Genomic DNA, 25,304 nt, shown 5'->3' on the forward strand with positions numbered 1-25,304 from the left:
CCTTCTTCTCCAGCTGCTCATTTAGGAAGGATGGATCTTTGTAATGTCTGGGTGGTATGATACCAGGAGTTTAACTGATCATGTAAGGTTATTATTGATCCTTTCTTGGATGGATTCAAAGCAGCAACTCTTGATAACAAGAATGTGGTAGCTCAGAAATTATATGATGTTGTAGTCAACATATACTAATGGGAAACAAATAAAATATTAGCAGAATAACAACAATCACAGAATAAAACATCTTCCCTAAGGCCATGTAAGTCAACGGATGCTTATTTGTCCCCGGCTGTCTTTTTTGTGAACCATCAAAACATTTAATTAATTCTTAGTTAAGAAAGAACGGATTGACAATGAAAATTCTAAATAACATGTCCACTTCTTTCATATCAAGGTAGGACATATTCATTTGCCATTCACATTGACTCTTAATTAGCAGCAGCATCACCCCCAGGTATTTGGTAACCCTACGATACACTCACAAGGAAACAAAAGTTGAAACAAGAAAGCAACCAATCAAAGCAGGTTATTCAAAAGTAAAAACAGTCATATGTAAACATAATGTCTGTGAGGATAAGCAGGGGCTGATTGAACCAAATGTCTTTATAAGGGCTAATTGGATGCCCTGACCTACAATGAGAAAGTGAACATCAGAGCATCTAATGGGCTCCAGGGTATTACCAAAATAGCAATTGAACTTTTGGCTTTATGGTGATTTGTAGCTATACAGTACAGTGTACCTGTGCCAATGTACTCAGAGAGAATGTTGAACTGACTCAGATGGTTGACTTCATTATGCATACCTCTTGTTACATGCATTGGTATTTGGCTGATTTAATATTTCTTTACAAAGGGGAACTGGTTCCAAATAAATGATCAATTAACCAATGCTCACTTGATCATTTAGCTTATCTTTCTCAATGTACACTTAATATAAATGTCTAGTGTACTAGGTACGCCTTTCATTCACCTGTTTAGTCTACCTTTTCTGTGTTATTGCCATTGGAAATAAAAGGTGCAAACTTTGCAACAGTTCGAATCATCAGAGCATTCCAAGTACAATTTCCAATTACAACAAAGAAAACATCTACATAATATATGTTCCCAGGCATTTGCGCTGAATGTGATAGATACAATTATGTGAATTCAGATATAAGCCACCTTGAGAAAGTTAAGAAAAAACCCCACACACCATCCCTTGTGGCCATATGCTGATTGGTTAAGCGCAACTTTGTAGTAAAACTGAATACAGTGTGCATGTACTTTATCAGTAATAGCTCATCATTTTTTCATGTGGATTCTAAGTCATCTCATAAAATGCACTTACATTTCTGTTACATGATTAAACAGTGTCTTTGCCTTGTTGTTTATTCAAGTTCATTGAATGGCAGAATAATAAACCACTTCCTGGTTTCATGAGGAACCACAAGAGGCTTCCCTGTTTAAAGAATCTTTACCAAAAAAGGTTTAATATGACATTTTAGATATTTATTACTGGTTTATAAGATAATAAATTGTCACTTGTGTCTCAGTTAAGTGAGGAGAATGCAACTGTTTTTCACCTTTCTTGGCTTCAAGGAAAACCTTTTTTTTATGACATTGTGTTATCTGATTGGGTTCTAACAGCACACTTTGCTGATATAAAAAATGTATATCTTGCACTCGGCTGTTCTACAGAAAACATACAAATATTTCACAGCTGTTTAGATGGTACAATGATTCTTTACACTATACTTAAATGTCACATAAATCGAAATTAGGCGAACTATTAGACATTTAGCAACCAGGAAATGGCGTTGATTTCTGCATAGTGTACCTTTAATACATATTACAAATCAATCAGTAGAAGCTTTACAAGTAGCTATTGGGTATATATAGGTAGCTGGCACACATGAAGTCTTTCAACGTGATTTCCAAAAGGGCAGATTATATGTGTATGACTTGCCCCGAATTTAAACCCTGGCATCCTTGAGTTAATGGATCACGTTAGGCTTTAAGTGATCATCGTAACCTTGTTAACAGCTTATCATTGTACAGTATATGTGATGTAAAGAGACTTGGTATTCCAACTAACAGGTTGAATAAAAGTGATGAGAGTAAGAAATATAATAATAATAATAACAACATGCCATTTAGCAGACACTTTTATTCAAAGTGACTTACAGTCATACGTGCACACATTTTACGTATGGGTGGTCCTCGGAATCAAACCCACTACCCTGGTGTTACAATTACTGAGTAGAAGGATACACAAGACAAAGACTTGATCATTTGTAATAAGTATTTCACTGTATGGGGTCAAAACCACTGTCATAGGTATTGTCACTCAGATTCAAAAGGAAATCTCTGTTTAGACTAGAACATTGCTGTCTGTCCAATGTTGCCCCAAAACTATAGGTAACTGCCTTCATAAAGGAAACACTTGAGTAAATGTCAATTAAGCATTTAACATCCCATCATGCTTAGGGTCATGTATAAAAATGTCCAGTTGCCCATTATCTTGTCTACCATGGCTAAAAGAAGAGATCTCAGTGACTTTGAAAAAGGGGTCTCAAAGGAGTATAGGGTGTGTGTGTGTGTGTGTATGTTTCATTCACCAGATCTCAACCCAATTGAACACTTATGGGAGATTCTGGAGCAGTGCCTGAGGCAATGTTTTCCACCACCATCAACAAAACACCACATTATGGAATTTCCCGGGGAGGAATGGTGTCCCATCCCTCCAATAAGCTTCCAGACACTTGTAGAATCTATGCCAAGGCACATTGAAGCTGTTCAGGCGGCTCGTGGTGGACTAACGCCCTATTAAGACACTTTATGTTGGCGTTTCCTTTATTTTGGCAGTTATCTGTATATGTTCTGAGAAAATACAGACCCTATAATACAAAAATGTACATTTACAATACATGTTAAATGTTTTAAAGGAGGAATGGTATGGTGAACGGGACACTTTTAATTGTTAACTGCTGACTATTAAGATAATGAAATCATATGTCTTCAGAATTGTGCATTAATCAGTGTTGTCAGCCGAGCATTTGCGATTGAGGCCCCAAAGCAAAACGCACTTACTATAAATAAATTCATGATGGATTTTGTCAAGTGGGGTGAGCTGGATGTAGAAAAGTGTGCTGCTCATATTTATACATTTATTTTTTTATTTCTAATCAAGCCTACAAGCTAAAATGGATTACCCTTACCTATTAGTCTGCTTGGTTTAGTTATAGATAAAATAGTTAGTTAGTACATAGTACATAGTCTGGTTTTTCTAATCCAAAATCCAGTAACACATTGATAAACAATTATGTAAAATAAGCTAAACATTACACTCTTAAATTGTACCTATTTGAATAGTGTGTACGAACCCTTTTTTTCTTCATATGAGAAAAGCATTCCGGGTCAGAATTGAATGACCTTTCTGTAATGGATATTGGTTCTCAGAATTGTAACCTTGAGTAAAAGATTACCAAACAATTGATTCACGGGAAGAGGGAAACTAAGTATAGGAGACGATAACCCACACAGGTCAAGCTTTAACATCAGAGACTATTAACACTGCAATTATACCTCCTTGCGCAGTTTAAAAGAATAAACAGGGAAGAGATGTAAAGATAGAGTAACTAAAATTATCCTCATGGGCCCCAAACATTGCAAAAGATTACCTGGACCTTTTGACTTTTCCCAAGATCTGAACTACTTACTTCTTCTTTTTCATGATGTTACCCTTGTTGTGTATATTTGACTTATAGATAGAGTCAGCATCAAAATTGCCAAAGGCACAGCCAACACTCAGGGAAAACAAACCATGTATCCCATAGAGACATTGTTAAACTATATTATAAAATAGTTAGTAATGTACATGTAAAACCTCATCTGCACCTATGAGTTGCTTTATAGTGTATGCTAAGAACTCTGTAAATAGCTATTGAAAATTGTAAAAGTTCTGTTGACAACATCATTTAGATTGAAATAAATGTTGCTAACCTTTTAGAAAGTAACTTTAATAACCTACAGATATAGTTTTTCAATAAACACCAGCCTACTACGATATGTTAGCTAGTAGCCTACTACGATATGTTAGCTAGTTAACATTATAGTGACCTACGTACTACCATTAATGTTGGTTGTGTCATATGCCTAATTGCAATAGACAGTGAAAGTGCAATTTTTCAGTGGCAGTCAATATGAAGCATGATACATGTTTTACTTGAGATCTGTTTCAATACTTGGTCAAGTCTACAGTGCGGGCATTAAGTTTTGCAAAAAATAGAAAAGGTAATTATTGGATATGCTGTTGGAAATAGAGTCTTCAGAAATTAAGTCAGGACATTTTAATAATCCCATTTATAAACATCAAGTACATCATCCTTTAGGACTAGCAAACATATGGCAATTAAGTTTTACTAAACTGATATATCGGGCTGCATTAACATATTACAAGGAAAACATAATTTACTTGATTGAAAACAGCTTTTAAAGACTGCATCTGAAGAAGACCTAGCATCCCCTACCTCGTTCCATTCAACACACAAACAGATACCTATTGAAAAACCTCATCACTCTGTATCACTCTGTAACAGAGCTATTGATTGTGAATACCAGCTCTTGATTAAATCACATTAGGCTTTAAGTGATCATCTTAACCTTGTTAACAGCTTCATAAAAATGAACAGGCAGTCAATAAACTAATTGCTGAATATTTGTTGTTAAATATGTCCATTGTACAGTAGAATGATACAACCAATATGCTAATGTTAACACAGTGATTAACATACACCGGTTACCATGATGTTTAAGATGATAATTCACTGACCTATTGATATAACCTGCGATGTATCTTAGTTGCAAGTACAATCAGAAGAAATTATTGACAAGTTGGAAAGATGTGGTAAAAGAGTACTTTGCTCGTAGGGTTTAGCTACATTGGCTGATATGCTGTGGCATAGTGTACATATTGTAGTTTTTAATTATGGATAATAAAAAAATCTACATCAGCGTAATCAAACTCTTGAGGTGCAAAATGCTTCAATTCTTTTCAGTGTCTTTAAGCACAGCAATGGCAGGAGTGTATATGGTAGCCTATTGGGCTTAAAAATAGTGACGAACACACTGCATCCTTGTTCAGATACACAGTATTTTATGTATTTTTTTATGAACTTTTATTTAACCAGACAAGTCAGTTATGAACAAATTCTTATGTACGATGACGGCCTTCCCCTGGCCAAACCAAGACGACACTGGGCCAATTGTGCGCCGCCCTATGGGACTCCCCAATCACGGCCAGATGTGATTCAGCCTGGATTCGAACCAGGGACTGTAGTGATGCCTCTTGCACTGAAATGCAGTGCCTTAGACCGCTGCGCCACTCGGGAGCACCAAGGCTAAAGCCTTACGTCACCAAGGCTAAAGCAATGAAGATAAATTATCCTGATAATATATGGGGGCGATAACAACTCACATCTTGGTTAACCTTTCTTAATTAACACCACTCGGCTGAGTCCTCATTAAAGATAGTGCCAAAGATTTATCAGTCCTTATTTGCCTAATAGGGACCCTACTCTGGAGGCCCTGACCTTACCAGTGAGAGGAAAGGTTAATGAAAAATAGCCTAGTGTAAGAAAATGCCAGTTATTGGTTGTCCAAGCAAACACCTATTTTCTCTACGAATGAAAGACACTTCGAAATTATGTTTACTTCCCACTTCAGTCCACAGATAATGGTTACACTAACCATTTTGTTGCAGAAAATCAAGGATTCATTGCTGTTTTCATATTTAAAGGTATAGGTGCCTGATCCATGATGGCCGTAGGTCTCTTGACCAACCGTTATAGAATTCCTATGTACTGTTGGGAGTATGCATGACAGCGTGAATGTGTTTGAGTCTCTCCGCCTGTTTGGGAGTGCGTGTGTCCGTTAGCTTTTAACAAGTCAGGCAGGCGACTGGAGTTTCCTGTGTTTGTGGGCTAATGCTGCCGGACTCTCTCCCTCTCCTCAACTGCTATTATTCTGTCAGGAGCTGCTGTGTTTTCCTGAGGAAAGGAAGTTATTTCATTTCCAGCTTTTGTCTTTGGCTGAATGTGAGCGCCGCTCTTTCTGCAATATTCGCTCGTTTCAACTCCCTTCTCCATCCTAACAAAAATATACACCCCCTGTCTTTGCCTATAACTCACGTTGGACCCAGAAAAATAGCAACTTCCTCAATTGGTTTGATTTCCCTCAACAGATTCTCAACAGCCGTTTCTCCTCGCTTCAGCGGATCCTTATCTTGGACTTTCCATCAGCTTCACAGAATCATGCCAGCAGATTCACTAGAGAAGGGGGGTGGGGGGTATGGTAGTGACCTGTGAATGTAGTAAAGCTTTAAGTAGAAGATACAAACCTCAGGTACAAACTGAACAGTGAAACGAGTAATTACTGTTCCATTCTGGTCATGTTATACTTGGACTGTTGGTGTCTGACATATTTTAGTGAACTTATGCAGGTGACTATTCAGAGTTTAAAACACACCTGTGATATTATCTGAAGGCACCTGAAACATTGTGCTGAAGGTCAGCCATAATACACTCTGGATTCTTCACTGAGTTGCTGTTCTGACACAGGAAACCTGAACTAATTTAGCATGGCTCATTACATAAGGACTACTTGACCCATTTTATGCAGCTGAGCTCTCAGAGCCATCACGTCCCTATGTTCTGAACTCACAAATCATCCCCCGAACTTAATGCTTTCACATCCATTTACTCCATGACTGCCTTTGCCATCTCTGACAGTTCTCACCCTAGTATGGCGTCAGAGGCTTATGCATTTAGCCTGTCAATACAGCTGAGATTCTATGGGGACCAGCAATGACATGGTTGGAATTTCCAAATTTCACATACTGTAGGTGCTGAGAGGTTTATGTGGGGATATCACCATGCCTAACTTTGTGTACTGTAATAGAAAAACTGCTGCAGCAGATACATCCTCATGCTTTTTGTACTACTGTTACAACAACTCATATTATGCCTACAATTTAATGGTGATGTGTTACATCCTCCCTCATAATGTCCCAAAGCAAACAGTCTGTGGTCTTGGGGTTGCTGACTGTTAGCTAACTTAGATGTAGTTTGTATCTTTCAGAGCAGGGCAATGGGAGTTGGAATGAATTGAGAAGATGCCATTAGCTCTTAGCACTCTGGCAGGGTTTATGGCAGAAACACAGACTGATTTAAATGTGAAAATATGAAGTTACTGAAGGTCAGATACTTGTTTTTGACAAGACCTCGCAGCGACGTGCAGTCAGCTAAGTGGAAACATTTCAAACCAGTTAACCTGTTGTCTCCCATCAGAGGAAATACAAATTCAAGTTAGTAAGATGATAAGATGATTCATTTTAGAAAAGGAAACACAAAACATGAGAAGCTTATTCACATAAGGAGTTATGAAGTACTCATACATACAGTACACGTCTCCGTACTATGGGGGACTGAGCCTTCTGCTCCCTCGCCCCTCGCCCCTCGCCTATGGAATGCTCTCCAGGACCGTATGAGAGCCGCTCCTTCAATCTGAGCTTTTAAAACGGCAAGGCCTTTAAACATATTTCTACAGACTATCTTTCTAATAGTCCTAAGTATTTTTGCATCTAGCCTACCATTGCTATTACCTGCCTTGATTCTAAATGTGTGTTGTATTAATTTTAATTTTAATTGTATTATTATTATTACTATTATGTTTATTTTCACCTATTTAAAGCTTTGAGACAACATTGTAATGAAAAGGGCTAAATAAATACAATGTATTGTTGTTATTATTATTATTATTACTACATATTCCAAATTGTTACTGTATTATTACCGTAATTACATTGTCATTTGCCATTGTTATCAAGAACAAAACCCATGGAAAATATACACTAAACACTGTACCTACTATTTTATGTATGCTTACTTAGCAATGCAAAGAGAGAGCCCCATTTTCCGTAATCTCTGGCTCTTGGCTCTTGTCAACCTATTTGCACAATATATGACCTGTCTTCCTGCTGAGGGGAGCAGACACATTAGGAGCAATGAAGCTAATGATATCAGAGCACTCTACAGTGCACAGGGATGACAAACCTGTCAAGTGGCATAATCTAGGAGGCGATCGTAACATCCTCAGAAAACCATAGTGCTTCCCCTTCTTTTGCTGCAATCCCCTAATAATGGAGCACCAATAAATTCCTGGCCTGCCATGAGACAGCGAGTTCACACGTAATAGCCAATGGTATGGAGGGATGATAAATATCAAAGAAAATGGTTGTCCGGCTAGGAGCCTGGGACCTTTTTACAGAGTCTTAATTTTCGCCTGTGTCCAGAACCCCTTCATCACTGGCTTGTTGCGAGGTGATGTCTTTATTATTCTCTCAATGATGGAGTTTGTGTCATCAGATGTCCTTTCAGTGCAGCCCTGCACAATGTTCCCAGAGGGCCAGGAGTCCCTCCAGATTTATAGGCAACAACTTATGTTTGGGTGGAATAGCTTTAGGCATGTCTGGAGCCAACTATAACCGTCTGCATCTTGCACAATGATGTCACTAACCCTGACTTGACTATACCACTCATAGTTTGAGGAGTGGCTATGTGCTTCAGAAAATCAAGAGTTATATTTGATTTGCATATTCTACTCCGAGGACACACCCTTCTCACCAAGTGCAGTGGCACACGTGATGTTGCAGGCAAACACACACTTTGTGAAAATAGATACACATAGATAAGTGTTGTCACATATCTACTTATGCTATTTTGAATATCACACAGTAAGTGTAACTTACACACTGAGTGTACAAACATTAAGAACACCTTCCTAATATTGAGTTGCACCCCCCCATTTTCCCTCAGAACAGCCTCAGTTTGTCGAGGCATGGACTCTACAATGTGTCGAAAGCATTCCACAGGGAAGCTGGCCCATGTTAACTCCAATGCTTCCCACAGTTGTGTCAAGTTGGCTGGATGTCCTTTGGGTGGTGGACCATTCTTAATACACACGGGAAATTGTTGAGAGTGAAAAACACAGTAGCCCTGCAGTTCTTGACACAAACGGGTGCTCCTGGCACCTACTACCATACCCTGTTCAAAAGCACTTAAATATTATGTCTTGCCCATTCACCCTCAATGGTACACACACACAATCCATGTCTCTATTATCTCAAGGCTTAAAAATCATTGTTTAACCTGTCTCCTCCCCTTCATCTACACTGACTGAAGTGGATTTAACAAGTGACATCAATAAGTGATCCCAGCTTTCACCTGGATTAATCTGGTCAGTCTATGTCATGGAAAGAGCAGGTGTTCTTAATGTTTTGTACATTCAGTGTAGCTTATAGAGCTGTACAGAGGATAGTAAATCCCAAATGGAGCAGCGTTACCTGGATCTCACAGAAACAAGTTGCTGCTGTATCATTTATAGTAAAAAAGAGGCTATTTATTGACCTTTGTTGAGGAAAGCTGCCACTATAAAATGCTGTCTGCTGGCGACCAAATGGGAATGCCATTGCAGATTAAGGACTTTTTAAATGATGCATTTGGTCCAGGCACCTGGGGTGAACCAGTGTATGAGAGATGGAGCTGTGGGAACATAATGCATTAAGTGGCACACAGCTGAAGTGGGGACACTCTAGAGAGAAGGTAACTACCTAGGATTTACATGGACTGAGCAAGTTAACATGAGGCTGGCAATCAATAATAGGGGGTAAAAATAAATTGGGGAGCATTACTAATGACTGCTTAAAGATAACTTTTAACACATGTACTGTATGTGTATGTACATACAGTACATGTCATTGCTTATTTCATGAGGTTAACAAATAATTCTCAAAATGTATGAAATGTATTGTTTGTGTAGTGTGACTAGATGGTAGCTGTACTTGCCATGATTATTGAATGCGTATCATTTGTCAAATGTTATTTTGTTTTGACTACATTAAAATGGTACTGTGATTAGTAGTGTCTTGTAAGCCCATGTGCGCTGGGTCCCGGTAGGTGCATAGCACTTAAATAAATCATATCAATCAATCAATCATGCACAGTGCCGTGATAAATAATTTGCCTCATTTCAGATTTTCTACATTTTTGTATATCTTTTTATACTGAATGTTATCAGATCTTCACAACGTCAAATGTGTTCCTTTTTAGCCATTTTCATGTAGACTTGATTGTGTGTTTTGGATCCTTGTCTTTCTGCGTGACCCAGCAGCGCTTCAGCTTCAGTTCACAGACGGATGGCCTGACCTACTCCTGTGGAATTCTCTGATAGAGAGCAGAATTCATGATTCCTTCTATTATTAAGGCAAGTGTCCAGGTCCTGAGGCAGCAAAGCATCCCCAAACCATCACACTACCAACACCATGCTTGACCTTTGGTATGAGGTTCTTACTGTGGAATTCAGTGTTTGGTTTTCGCCAGGCATAACGGGATTCATGTTGTCCAAAAAGTTATAATTTTTAATCATCTGTCCATAGAACATTCTTCCAAGAGTCTTGATGGTCATCCTGTTGATTCCAGGTGCTTTTTGGCAAACTTCAGTCAACCTTTTGGACGACGTGGTTCAGAAAGGGGGCAAATACTTTTTCACAGCTCTGTATGATTAGAAAAGTTATAGGCAAAGCATATTGCCACCATATTATGTTGTCAACCCATACCGTAGCTAATGAATCAAGTTTGTTTTGTCAAAGTCCATGTCTTTTCATGCTTTTTCAAAACTACTCTTTGCCATCGCCATATTTTATGAATTAATTCTTAATGTTCATAGTGACTGTTATAGGAAAGAGAACACAGCCATTTTCCCACATCAACAAATAAGTCTCACATTAGTGGATAGGATGTTTAACACATGTATGACCTTTCCAAATGCCAAGAAGATGTATAGATATCAGAAGAAAAGACAAGGAAGAATAAAAAATCAAAACGGGAAAAAGATAGTTGGTATCTCCTACTACTGGGAGGTATCTGTACTTTCTGAGGGATTTTCAAAAGGTCACTGAGAAAGGCAAAAGTGTACTGTAGCTCTGTAATGAACACCTTGAAGGAAATCTTATCATCCTAAACGTCCTGTACTGTGAAGAAACATATTTGATATCCTAATTCATGTTTACTGACAATGTAAGGGCAAAAGAGTGTGCTGAATAAATAAAAAACTATTTCCCAGTGGTTCAGGTTTAAAATGAAATTGGTGACATTTGGTCAAAGTGAATAATTGTTGGAGTGATGTGGATCCCAAAGGACACATAGAGGAGAAATGAATGGGCTATTATGGGAATAAAGAAATCCCTTAATTCATACTTAAGGAAGACGTGGAATCCGTTTACAAAGATCATGGTAAGAGTAGACTAAAAACAGTTAGGATTCATTCATAGACTATAATTGTACAGTATACTGTAGTCATCACTTACGACTCTAATTAAGATTCTGAATAAAAATGTAAAATGGCATAGTTTTCTCCCATATTAGTCCAAAGATATGCATGGTTATAATGAAAATTGCAAATTTTCAGTAGCAAACATATAGAGTGACACTTCCCTTGAACAAAACAGCACTGAATGGTGGAAAAAAAACATTATGGGTTAGGGTAATTGGTAGGGTAGGTTTACGCATGATAGGGAGTGGTTAAGGTTATGGTTAGGGGTTAGGTTTAGGTTTAGTGTACGGTTATGTTTAGGCCTGCTAGCAAGTGGTCAAGGTAAGGGTTAGGTAAGGTTACAAAACAAAAACAGGTCTGGATTCGAACTGCTGCCACTAGCACATTATGAGCACTGCACGCTATGGCCTACCGCCTACTGACACTGTTTCAGGAAATGTGAAGGTTTGATATACAAAGACCACAATCAGGGATTTAGTCAAGTCACTAAACCTTGAGTCCAAGTGGAGTCCCTAATGTTCGGGTCCGAGTCCAAGTCCTTTATACTCAAGTCCCAAGTCAAGTCACGAGTCCCTTGATTGTGCTAAAAGCTGCATTCTAACAATCTTTGAACCTACACTAAAAAGCAAATTATTGTATAGTCTTGCATGTTAGTCAGGAAAGCCAGTTTATTCAGTAGCTATTGTACTTAGCATGTTAATTCTGGACTACCCATCCCGGATCCGGGATATTTGTCATCAGAAACGTAGACTAGCCTAGCCTAGCGCGAACGGTATATAATAAAATATAATTTCATGAAATCACAAGTGCAATATTGCAAAACACAGCTTAGCCTTTTGTTAATCCATCTGTCGTCTCAGATTTTGAAATTATGCTTTACAGCGCAAGCAATACTTGCATTTGTGTAAATTTATCGATCACTCGACAAAACAATAAGAACACCTAGCGTCAGGTAACTTGGTCATGAAAATCAGAAAATAAATCAAATTAATCGTTTACCTTTGATGATCTTCGGATGGTTTCACTCACGAGACTCCCAGTTAGACAGCAAATGTTCCTTTTGTTCCATAAAGATATTTTTTATATCCAAATACCTCCGCTTGTTTGCTGCATTATGCCCAGGAATCCACCGGAAAGAGCGTTTGCGACAACGCCGGAAAAAAATCCAAATTATATCCATAATGTCCACAGAAACATGTCAAACGTTGTTTATAATCCATCTTCAGGGTGTTTTTCAAATATCTATTTGATAATATATCAACCGGGACAGTTGGCTTTTCACTAGGACCGAGAGAAACAATGGCTGCTTTCACTTTTGCGCAAAAATCACTCGGAGCGCCCCCACCTATCCACTTACGCAATGTGGTCGTTCACGCTCATCTTTCAAAATAAAAGCCTGAAACTATGTCTAAAGGCTGTTGACACCTTAGGGAAGACATAGAAAAAAGTCTGGTTGATATCCCTTTATATGGGCAATAGGTATGCATGGGAGCAGAGAGGTCTCAAGAACAGGGCCACTTCCTGGTTGGATTTTCCTCAGGTTTTAGCCTGCAATATCAGTTCTGTTTAACTCACAGACACAATGTTTACAGTTTTGGAAACTTCAGAGTGTTTTCTATCCTAATCTGACTATTATATGCATATTCTAGTTTCGGGGGCTGAGAAATAGGCAGTTTCAAATGGGTACGCCTTTTTAGCCAAAAGCAAAAACTGCGCCCCCTAGTCTTAAGATTAAATTAAGCAAGGGAAAGAGACTTTCTGACAACAAAGTCATCGTTGGTTGAGTCCAATCTCCGAGTCATCATTGGCCGAGTCCGAGTCGAGTCATGAGTCAGAGAAATCGTGACTTTAGTCTAAAAAGTCAGAATCCTGGACTAGAACACTACAACACTGCCAACAATGGATCAGTCTTTCTTACGCCTGATAAAAGCCTGTGATAAAAGCCTGTTGGCTCATTGCATCAATGGTTATGCATACGCAAAAGTGGGGTAACACTTTACAATGAGGTTCCATTTGTAAAGGGTTTATAAAGGATTTGTAATTACGTTATTAACGATTATTTAATCATTTTAAATGTAATATCAACCATTAATAAATGGGTTATAACAAATGGGTCAAAATAGTGTGATAGCCAGTCAGTGCTTGCCAAATAGTGAGCAACTCTTTACCTCCAGCAATTAACCATTTATAAATGTACTTACACATGCATATAATATTGAACCTTTATGTATCATCATGCAACCTTATTTTCAATGGTTTCACAGTTCGCTACAGGATCGGTGTCCCCCCTGCGGGACGGTTGAGCTAATGTGCGCTGATGTGATTAGCATGAGGTTGTAAGTAACAAGAACATTTCCCAGGACATAGACATATCTGATATTGGCAGAAAGCTTAAATTCTTGTTTATCTAACTGCACTGTCCAATTTACAGTAGCTATTACAGTGAAATAATACCATGCTATTGTTTGAGGAGAGTGCACAGTTATGAACTTGAAAAGTTATAATAATAAACCAATTAGGCACATTTGGGCAGTCTTGATACAACATTTAAAAAATAAAAACAATGGTTCATTGGATCAGTCTAAAACTTTGCACATACACTGCTGCCATCTAGTGGCCAAAATCTAAATTGTGCCTAAACTGGAATAATACATTATGGCCTTTCTCTTGCATTTCAAAGATGATAAAAAAAGTTTTTACCTGATCTAATGTGTTATATTCTCCTACATTAACTTCACATTTCCACAAACTTCAAAGTGTTTCCTTTCAAATGGTATCAAGAATTTGCATATCCTTGCTTCAGGTCCTGAGCTACAGGCAGTTCGATTTGGGTATGTCATTTTATTGGTACACTTATTTATTCCAGGAATGAAGGCCTCATCTGAAGAGCTCAAGCCAAGTTACTGGTGTGGTTCGCTGGTTTCAGAGAAAAATCCCACAACTTTGTGAGATCTGCCCATCTGTGAAACACTCCTGATTTAAGGACGACCTGGGCTTTTGTGTTGATACTGACATCCAGGGTTGCCATGTCCTCAGTTTTTGAGCCATTGGCCTACTTTGAAAGCAGTGTCGCAGGTGAAAATGTATTGGTAGCGGGTTGCAATTTTTGGGCTGCTTCCAACTCAAACTCCTGTCGGATTTATCTATTGTTATGCAAACGCACAAACAGGATTTAATTGACAATAATAGCAGTCAAACATGTTAAATCAACATCTATTGATGGAAAATGATCTGGTGAGTTTAATAAGGGCAGGTTAAGTCAATATTCCTTATTAATTTGCTCAATAACGTTATGGGGAAAAGGGTTTATTGGATAAATGTGGCAACTCCTCTCTTGCTGCAATTATTTTTATGGGGGCCTAGTTTTCAGGCCTTGTGGGCAGATTTTTGGTCATTGGGTTAGAACTTTTAGCTGACCTGGCAACCCTGCTGACATCATGTGACAGTGTGTAGTGAAGAATCAAGATGGGCATGGCTATGAGAAGTGTGCAAATGCCAGACAGAAGAGATTGCAAAATGTCCATTTATTTGGCGGTTTGATTCAGAAATACACCGGTTCCAACTCGACCAACATGACTACAAAGTATCTAATAAGTTACCTGTAAACTTGGTCCAAATATTTCAAACAACGTTCCTAATCCAACCTCAGGTATCCTAAAACGTAAACAATCGATCAAATTTAAGACGGGATAAACTGTTTCCAATACCGGATAAAAACAACGTGAAGCGCGTTCCAGTTCACGCGCACCAAACAGTAGAGTCCACATGGAGTGACACTTACAAAGAACAGCAACACTTCTTCATTTCTCAAAAGAAAAACATCAACCAATTTTTAAAGACTGTTGACATCTAGTGGAAGCCATAGGAACTGCAACCAGGTTCCTATTAAATAGGGCTTCCCATAGAAAATATTGGGAAATACTATGACCTCTGACCTCCCCCTGTATGGTTTGTCCTCGGGGTTTCGCCTGCCAAATCAGTTCTGTTATACTCACAGACATTATTTTAACAGTTATAGAAACTTTAGAGTGTTTTCTATTGAAATCTACCATTTATATGCATATCCTGGCTTCTGGACCTGAGTAACAGGCAGTTTACTTTGGGCACGCTTTTCATCCAGACGTGAAAATACTGCCCCCTATCCCTAAGAAGTTTTTAACCAACAATGCTTTAAGAAGAAAAAAATATACAAATACGTGTTAAGTAAAAAAATAGATAAGTAAAAAATTTAAAATAAAAGTAACAAATAATTAAACAGCAGCAGTAAAATAACAAGCGAGGCTATATACAGGGGGTACCGGTACAGAGTCAATTTGCGGGGGCACCGGTTAGTCGAGGTAATATGTACATGTAGGTAGAGTTGAAGTGACTATGCATAGATTATAAACAGAGAGTAGCAGTAACGTAAAACAGGGGTCTGGGTAGCCCTTTGATTAGCTGTTCAGGAGTCTTATGGCTTTCGGGTAGAAGCTGTTAGGAAGCCTTTTGGACCTCGACTTGGCGCTCCGGTACCGCTTGCCATGCGGTAGCAGAGAGAACAGTCTATGACTAGGGTGGCTGGAGTCTTTACATGTGGGTAAATCATTTATAGATGGTTTGAGAATTCATTCAGAGCCTAGACATACTTATAGGCAGTACTCATCACTATAAACATGTTCAGTCAATGAATGGTGGGTGGGTATGAAGATCAAAACATTCAACATTGTGAGAGGATACCACCACTATTAAACCAATCAAAGGTATTACGGTTACCATTTCACACCAGAGCGTTCACCATACTTGGATTATAACAGAGAAGTGATAAGTGTGTTGATATAATCTGGTAAGGGGTAATATGTTGAAATGTGGAATGACGATCGAATACTGTCCTGGATGTAAATTTGGCCAGGGCATCACGGTTTCAATGGTGGGTCAACACACATCATGAAAACCAACCTCTTCTGTTCCTGGACAGAGCACCAATACATATCACACCCAAAAGTAAGAAAATAACTATTGTTTTGTGCAACTACTGAAAATTAAGTTGCATGATGATGCATAAGGGTTAATCTTATAAAAATGTAAGTGCTTTTATAAATGTTTAATAACTGGAGGTAAATATTTGCTCACTATTTGGCAAACACTGACTAGTTATTGCACTATTTTGAGCCATGCGATGGTGTTTTGCATACTCATCATATAAGCGCTAATTAGAGACATCCTTGTATCTTATTCAAGTATCCAATCATTGATGCATTTGTATCGATTTCTTTACACTGAACACTGAAATATAAAAGTGATGGAAGTTAAGTAAGGTAAACATATAACGTACCTAAGTATCTTATGTACAGTGGATATTGAGGGAGATAAAAGATATGTTGGATTTCACTCGCGTCTGTTGGTTGTCAGGGATAAGAGAAAATATGGGTGAATTAGTCTGAATCTGAGAGCAAAGTCGTTTTGTTAATCCTGCTCCACAGTGCTGCGCTGAGACTACTTGTATTTACATATGCAGAGACTCCCGCTGTTTCGAGAGCTCCATTCACAAGACAGAGCAATTAATCATTCCCAAATACTCCCGCCGAGCAACAGACGACCCCAGCTGAACATGCTGCCACAGAGAGCGTGCAGGTGTGAATCAAGCTGCAAGAGAACTCCTCAAAATCACCATCTCTCTCCATCTCTGTCACTCCCTCTATCACTGTCTAACTCTATAGCTTCCCATTTTTACTGTGAAAACCATATATACAGTTGAAGTCAGAAGTCAAAAGAAATCAGCCAAGACCTCAGAAAAGAAATTGTATACCTCCACAAGTCGGGTTCATCCTTGGGAGCAATTTCCAAACACCTGACGGTACCACGTTCATCTGTACAAACAATAGTACGCAAGTATAAACACCATGGGACCACAAAGCCGTCATACCGCTCAAGAAGGAGACGCGTTTCATCTCCTAGAGATGAACGTACTTTGTTGCGAAAAGTACAAATCAATCCCAGAACAACAGCAAAGGACCTTGTGAAGATGCTGAAGGAAACAGGTAAAAAAGTATCTATTTTGACAGTAAAACGAGTCCTATATCGACATAACCTGAAAGGCTGCTCAGCAAGGAAGAAGCCACTGCTCCAAAACCGCCATAAAAAAGCCAGACTACAGTTTGCAACTGCACATGGGGACAAAGATCGTACTTTTTGGAGAAATGTCCTCTGGTCAGATGAAACAAAAATAGAACTGTTTGGCCATAATGACCATCGTTATGTTTGGAGGAAAAAGGGGGAGGCTTGCAAGCCGAAGAACCTCATCCCAACCGTGAATCACAGGGGTGGCAGCATCATGTTGTGGGGGTGCTTTGCTGCAGGAGGGACTGATGCACTTCACAAAATAGATGGCATCATGAGGAGGGAAATTATGTGGATATATTGAAGCAACATCTCAAGACATCAGTCAGGAAGTTAAAGCTTGGTCGCAAATGGGTCTCAATGACCTCAAGCATACTTCCAAAGTTGTGTCAAAATAGCTTAAGTTGGAGTGGCCGTTACAAAGCCTTGACCTCAATCCTATAGAAAATGTGTGGGCAGAACTGAAAAAGCGTGTGCGAGCAAGGAGGCCTGCAAACCTGACTCAGTTTCACCAGCTCTGTCAGGAGGAATGGGCCAAAATTCACCCAACTTATTGTGGGAAGCTTGTGGAAGGCTACACGAAATGTTTGACCCAAGTTAAACAATTTAAAGGCAATGCTACCAAATACTAATTGAGTGTATGTAAACTTCTGACTCACTGGGAATGTGATGAAAGAAATTAAAGCTGAAATGAATCATTCTCTCGACTATTATTCTGACATTTCACATTCCTAAAATAAAGTGATGATCCTAATTGACCTAAGACAGGGAATTTTTACTAGGATTAAACGTCAGGAATTGTGAAAAACTGAGTTTAAATGTATTTGCCTAAGGTGTATGTAAACTTCTGACTTCAACTGTAGCACATGGGATTAAGCTGCTGAATTATCCAGCTGCCATGTTGTACTTCTACATTTCTCCTACATGTTGTGTAAAACTATTGAGTGAACCAAGTGTGTGTATCTGCAACTGAGGCCTACATCTACAATCACAAAAGCTAACATAAGTAGCTAGCATGCTAAGCAACGAAGCTGGTTAGCTAGCAGCGATTATCATGCAAGACCTTGCTATGCTAGGTAATGTAGCTAAGTAGTTAGCTAGTCTAACATTATTAGCATTTAGCTATCTTATTACCACTCCTGTTATCAAGTACATAGAACACAGGTATGTGCTGCAAAAGTCAAGAGAGACTTTGACTCCAAAAAAGCCACTGTTGGACCCCCAAGCAATATAATCTTGAGGTGTTTCTTAGAAAAAATATCTGCTTGTTCCAACAGAAGAATAAGGGCGTCTTTTGTAACAGTTTCCCCTGATAGAATTTGTATATCATTTTTTATGTTGTTGCCGCTAATGCTTCTTCTGGCTCCCTTTCTTTAGAGCAGGGGTGTCAAACATACGGCCCGCGGGCCGGAACCGGCCCCCAAGGAGGTTCGATCAGGCCCGCAGGATAATTTGAAAGTGGAAAAAATGCATAAAAGACATGGAATTAATATTTTTAATTCGCTGCAATTCATGGATTATCCGCTAAGGGGCGCACTCTTTCCATCAGAGTAGAAGACAAGCCGCATCACTGAGACAGACTGAAAACAGCAGACGGTATCAATGCGCCATCTGCTGCTTGTTACGACGTTGTTAATACCTTGGTCTCTACCTCTCCGCTACACCCTCATTAGCCAAAATGTCGTTATCCAAACGGAGAAAAGTAGATAAGGAGTGTAGAATTTTCAACGGAAAACCTTCGTGCTTGGTGTGTTTGCAACAAGTTTCGGTATTGAAGGAATATAATATTCGACGCCACTACGAGACTCATCACAGCGAAAAATATGACGGCTTGCAAGGACAACTGAGAAGAGATAAGATTAACGAATTGCTGGCGGGTCTGAGGAAACAGCAGTCAACTTTCATCCAGAGCCGAGAAGTCAGTGAAGCAGCGGTAAAAGCCAGCTACCTAATTGCTAGCGAAATAGCATTAGCATCGAAGCCGTATTCCGACGGTGACTTTGTTAAACGATGCATGATGAAGGCGGCTGAACTTGTGCAAACGAGAGTGTCCAATCAGGCCCGCGTGTGGTTTGAGTAAAAAATAAAATGAACTCAGTATACTTTAAAATGACTCAAATCAAATTGAAACAAACAATTTGTAGATTGTGCCCAGCTCGCTAATAATCACCAGAATGAAAGCTAGACATAGAAAATTCCCAGAACGATGGATAGAGAACAATTCAGTTTCCAATTTTGATGTAGAGGAAATGCAACAAATTTTCAATGCGGCCCTCCGGACCTCACTGAAGACCGAATGCGGCCCCCAGGGCAAGATGAGTTTGACACCCCTGCTTTAGAGGGTTCATATCCCAAAAATAAGGGTAATTAATATATTTAGTAATGTCCCTGTGAAGTTCGTATTGAGATTGCTTGACTATAGTGCAGGATGATTATCACATGCACCCTTCTTACTCCCCTGCTCCCCATCTTAGTATAAAGCTCTAATAATGTGGGGTTTGCAATCAATAATTACTTTCATGCTTGTGTAGCAACTATAACATAATCAATAATAGGTCATAGAAAGTGGACTCTCTCAGCCTAATGATTTTGTTTTGGTTCGGATGATGATCATTTTTTGTAGTATTTGATCATTTAGGCCTGTCGACTTTATACCCTTTGTACTATGCTGCATCTATTATTAATTCATATTCTACAGTATTTTTTACATATACTGTCTCCATCCTATTAACATGAGTAGAAAGAATACACAGGTAAGCCTATTTTTACAGTACTGTTTTGTATTGTTTCCTCCATGCATCTGAAAGACACACAAATGTTCTACTCTTACTATAAAGTATATGTTTCTCAACAGAGTTACAGTGAAATCCCATGTCATGCAACATTCAACAAAAGGCACACCTTTACAGTACATGTTCAGCCCAAGGGCACTTCAAACTCCAATAACAAACATAACTGGCAGTAGGAGCATCTGTTCCCTGGGCATTTGACTTCACAGACAGATGTTATATCCCATCTGTTAACACACAGTCATTTGTATGTTTGAGGAGAGGGATCCCATTTGGGTTATCTTTTGATAGTTATTTTCTCCTTTTCATGAGTATCAGCCAGCATTAGTGTTTGGGGTTGTAATACTCATTGCCCCATACACCCTCCTTCCACTCCTTCTTCTTGTAGAGTTCCTACTAACAATAGCTGCTTCATTGAGAAAAAGCTTTACTTACTATGACTGTGATATGTGGCTATCTCACCTAGTTACCTTAAGATGAATGTACTAAGTGTAAGTCGCTCTGGATAAAAGTGTCTGGCTAAATGACTAAAATGTAAATGTACTAAATGTCCTACTAACTCTTTCTCACTTACTGGGTGCAAGATGATGACACTGGGAAGTAGCTAAGTCTTATTTGGCCAGCAGCCACTCATAATCATAATCATCATCATCATTTGTCAGTCAATTACTGTAACCTGACCACAAAACTTCCCTCCTCAGAAAGAAGGTAACGCCGGGACAGCACCTGCAGCAGCTGCTCCCAGATTGAGAGGCCAAAATAAATTCAGAGAGATTGTGAAGTATATGATTCATGGCAGACATCACTTTCCCTCCTGAAGGTAGTCGGAGAGCTGATTATTTAGAGATGTTTCTTGTTCCAGCTAGTTAATGGGCAATTAGGATGAATAAGTATGTCACAAAGCAAAGTTAACATCTGTACATGGCTATGGAATGTTACTATAATTCAGGCAAATCACCAAATTATTTCCTTTCAAGCATAATATGACTTCACCACATTCCCACATAGCAATGCAGAGGACACTAATCACACACTGTATGATAATATTAAGCAAATATGTACCATCAAAAAACACAACATTTTAACCCAAAAAAATTTAACGATCTCTCAAGCTTTCCATGACTAGGATATAATTATTCCATGTATACAAAGTTATAACTTTGAAAGTCAAACTGATTTCTTTGGCAAAATATTTGTTGATCATGAGATAATTTACTATAGAGAGCTCCCTCATGATTTTCCTCTCTCTGACCACCATCACCTGCAGGCATGAATTAATTGTACAGAAAGCAGTAAGAATGGGAAAAGGGACACCTGCAGCTGCCATGTTTTGTTTGTGTTTCACATTATGTGGAAGGACTGTGGTTGAAGTCATTAGCCCACTTAATAGTGCACTTTAAATGACATGACAATAGCCTACATGTAAAGGGGAAGAACATGTCTGTGAAAATATACATGTTTATCCAAAACATTGGTAGCATGAACACGTCCTTTACTGGCCCTTCACAATCATAGTGTTGTGCTGTAGTTTTTAATCCCTACTGTGACAAGGTTGGCAAGTTGTGGATAGACACTCTTAGATTAGGTGGGACCAGAGGGCAACAGGATATCATCTAAAATACCTTTAGCAAGTTCTCTGCTCGTGCTAAACAGTTTACCACTAGACCTGTTCTCACAATGACATATTTTCCAGATACAATGGCAGTTTTATCCAGGTGTTTCCAAAACAGACAGTCTGCCCCTGAGGCCTGCCCTGCCACTAAGCAATTCTGACCCACACAGGAGGGATAAGGACACAGTTTGTACGGGCAGACGAGCACACACAGACTATGAGGTGATAACTGAGAAGAGGTCAGGCTAGGCTGCTACCATTCCCCCCACGCACCTTTGAAAACATTCCCAGCGAGGCTTCCCCTCTATCCGGCACCTGACGAAAGAGGTGCTAGGTAAGAGAGCCTCATGGGTCTTAACTGTCCTCCCTCCACTTCCCCTGGATGTTGGGGGCTCTAAATTCTCCCCTCCCAAGTTCAGAGTCGATTTGTTATCAAATCAAGCATCGAGCGTCTGATTCATTGCTATTCAGCACTCCAGCTGATTTATATGCAGAATGTAAAACAGATGCCTTATGCGATACATATTTATGGTGAGCCCTGCTCTCACAAGATTTATTATAGGTTCTTTCATCGGGCCAGCATGAGCAGTGCTATGATGACTTGTATTTCTTCTCAGCTGCCAATGCCAAACTCATTAAAAAGAGGTGTGACTATTAATATACATTGTAATACTGACAGCGCCTAATTTATAACCCCACTGCCGGGTACGTTTTTATTTTATTTCTCCCGTCTAATTTTTGGGGTGGTTGTATGGGGTGCCTTTTTGTGTATCTTCATCCATGTGTGTGTGAGTGTGTGTGCGCACGCTTGCATGGTTGTGTACCTTCTAACATCTGAAGTGCAGAGGCTCTGTCTGTTTTTAAAAGGCCTTTTTATTTTCTCCCATATTGATTTATTAGGTCTACTCCCTGGACACCCCAGGGTTTGTAGGCCTCAGCCCCGAGCCCAACTCCCATCTCCTCTGCTCTGGGAAGTGGAAGGACCATACTCCCCTTTATGAGCTCAGTGCTGCTCTTGAGCTGTAACCCAGGCTTTTGACAATAGGGTATGTTCATGGCCCAGAGAATCAAAGCCCTGCTGTTGACTACAGTAACTTATCCCACAATGCACAACGCAACAATCTCAGAAGGTAGAGTTTTTTTGGACTGGCTAACGGCATTGCCTGATCAAATACTATTCTGCCGGCAGACACTGTGTTTGGTTAATATAACTCTGTAGACGCAATGGTAAATGGCACTATAGAAGGGCAATTTAAGATCCCTAATAGATGCAGTATACCAAATGTGGTACCGATCGGGCCAGTAAGACGTTTAAATCAGTAGATCATCCAGGAGTTATGAGTCCAATGGTAGCGGTGTAGTGCCACATGGCTTGGAACTCAACAATGGCTTCTTGGAGCTAGCTACTGTATATCTATCTACAGGATGTTTGATGATGTGTAACGATCGTCCTGGAAAGAAGGTGACCAAAACGCAGCGTGGTAAGTGTTCATTGTAATTTAATAAAATAACCTGAACACTGAAACAACAAAGAGAGTGAACGAAACGAAACAGTTCTGTCTGGTGCAACAACACAAAACAGAAAACAACTACCCACAAAACCCATGTGGGCAAGAGCTACCTAAGTATGGTTCTCAATCAGAGACAACGATAGACAGCTGCCTCTGATTGAGAACCACACCTGGCCAACCAACAAAGAAATACAAAACATAGAACACAGAACATAGAACGCCCACCCCAACTCACGCCCTGACCAAACCAAAATAGAGACATAAAAAGGATCTCTAAGGTCAGGGCGTGACATGATGCCGAATGAGTTTGGTCAAACAATCCAACAGCTAATCAACCAAACAAACAATCAATCAATCAATATATTTCATTTTCCAGTTGGAAAATTTCTGTGCAGCCAGAAGTACACATTGCAGACTGAGCAGGTGTTTTTTTCTATTGCACTTATTAACCTTGGGTACTGCAAACCTTCTAAATCCTTACTACAAGAGATGTTGGTCTCTTTCTAGAATAATATTGTCTCTTTGCAGAACCACCTTCGCAATATTATTCAGTTCATTAACTTTCCAAAAGCAGGCAGCCATGGAAAAGGTTAAAAACGGATTCGATAAAATATCTATAAAACACTGTCGTCATAGTTTTACTAACATTAAAAGATGATGAGTGATGAATACTTTGTGCAATATCTTTCCATGTCTTTAATTAACCACAGGCAATTTGTTTTTGAATGCTGATGTAGGCTAATGATATTTTAACCAGCGTATCCTTTATTGAGGCGACAGGGTATTCCCTCTATTGGGTCTAATGAGAGAAGGTGGGTTGTTCAGCACTGCTGGCAAGCTATTCAAGCACTAGGGAAGTAAAAAAACAAAACAAAAAAACCCGTTCAATACCAGGAGCCTGTGATGGGGTATTTTAGGCTGTGCCATTGTGGACTAAGCCCTTCAAATGAGTGAATTTTGGGGTGCTTAACTCAGCCCATCCTGTGTTCTTTTATGTGAGATAGGTGATGGCTAACTGTGAGAAAAAAGTCCCGTTTCTATTTCTTTCTTTCTCTTTCTCTCTTTTGCTCATTGGAGTGAAGCAGCCAATTTTGGCCATTGGTGAAATCCCCTCAAGATGTGTTCATTCCCACCCTGGGTGATTATTTGGGCTATTGGTGAAATCCTCTCAATATGTGTTCATTCCCACCCTGTGTGATTAGTTTCCCAGTTCTAATACGTTGCCCTCTGCCTGTACACAGACCAGCAGTAACTGTGAAGTGGTGGAGCTTCCAAGCTTTTAAATTGTGATTGGGCATTTCATGCAATAGCCCTCTTTCCTCCTTCATTCTCTGTTTCTCCACGGCTGACACACTGAACTTGATAACCTCATACTTCTATCCCGTGCTTGATGCTGAACCGTCAACAAGATAGCAAGGTTACTTTCTGATGATAAAAGATAATTAATTAAATGCTAAAATTATTAACCAGTGAATTTTAATAATCCCTCACTGCGTTATATACATTTTTTAATCACTGAGTTGTATTATTCTAATAAAAGTCTATATAAAACAACTACAGTATACGGCCATCATAAATTATGTATACCCACTTGGCTCTTGGTTACCAGATGTTATAGATATGTTATTGCGAGTGTAGCGAAATGCTTATGCTTCTAGTTCCGACAGTGCAGCAATATCTAACATGTAATCTAACAATTCCACAACAATGACCTAATACACACAAATCTAAGTAATGGAATGGAATAAGAATATATACATATAAATATATGGAGCAAAGATGAGCAATGACAAGATGCAATAGATGGTATAAAATACAGTATATACATATGAGATGAGTAACGCAAGATATGTAAACATTATTAAAGTGGCATTATTAAAATGGCATTATTAAAGTGACTAGTGATCCATTTATTCAAGTGGCCAATGATTT

Source organism: Salvelinus alpinus, chromosome 15 (genome assembly GCF_045679555.1).
Source record: "Salvelinus alpinus chromosome 15, SLU_Salpinus.1, whole genome shotgun sequence".
Taxonomy (NCBI): domain Eukaryota; kingdom Metazoa; phylum Chordata; class Actinopteri; order Salmoniformes; family Salmonidae; genus Salvelinus; species Salvelinus alpinus.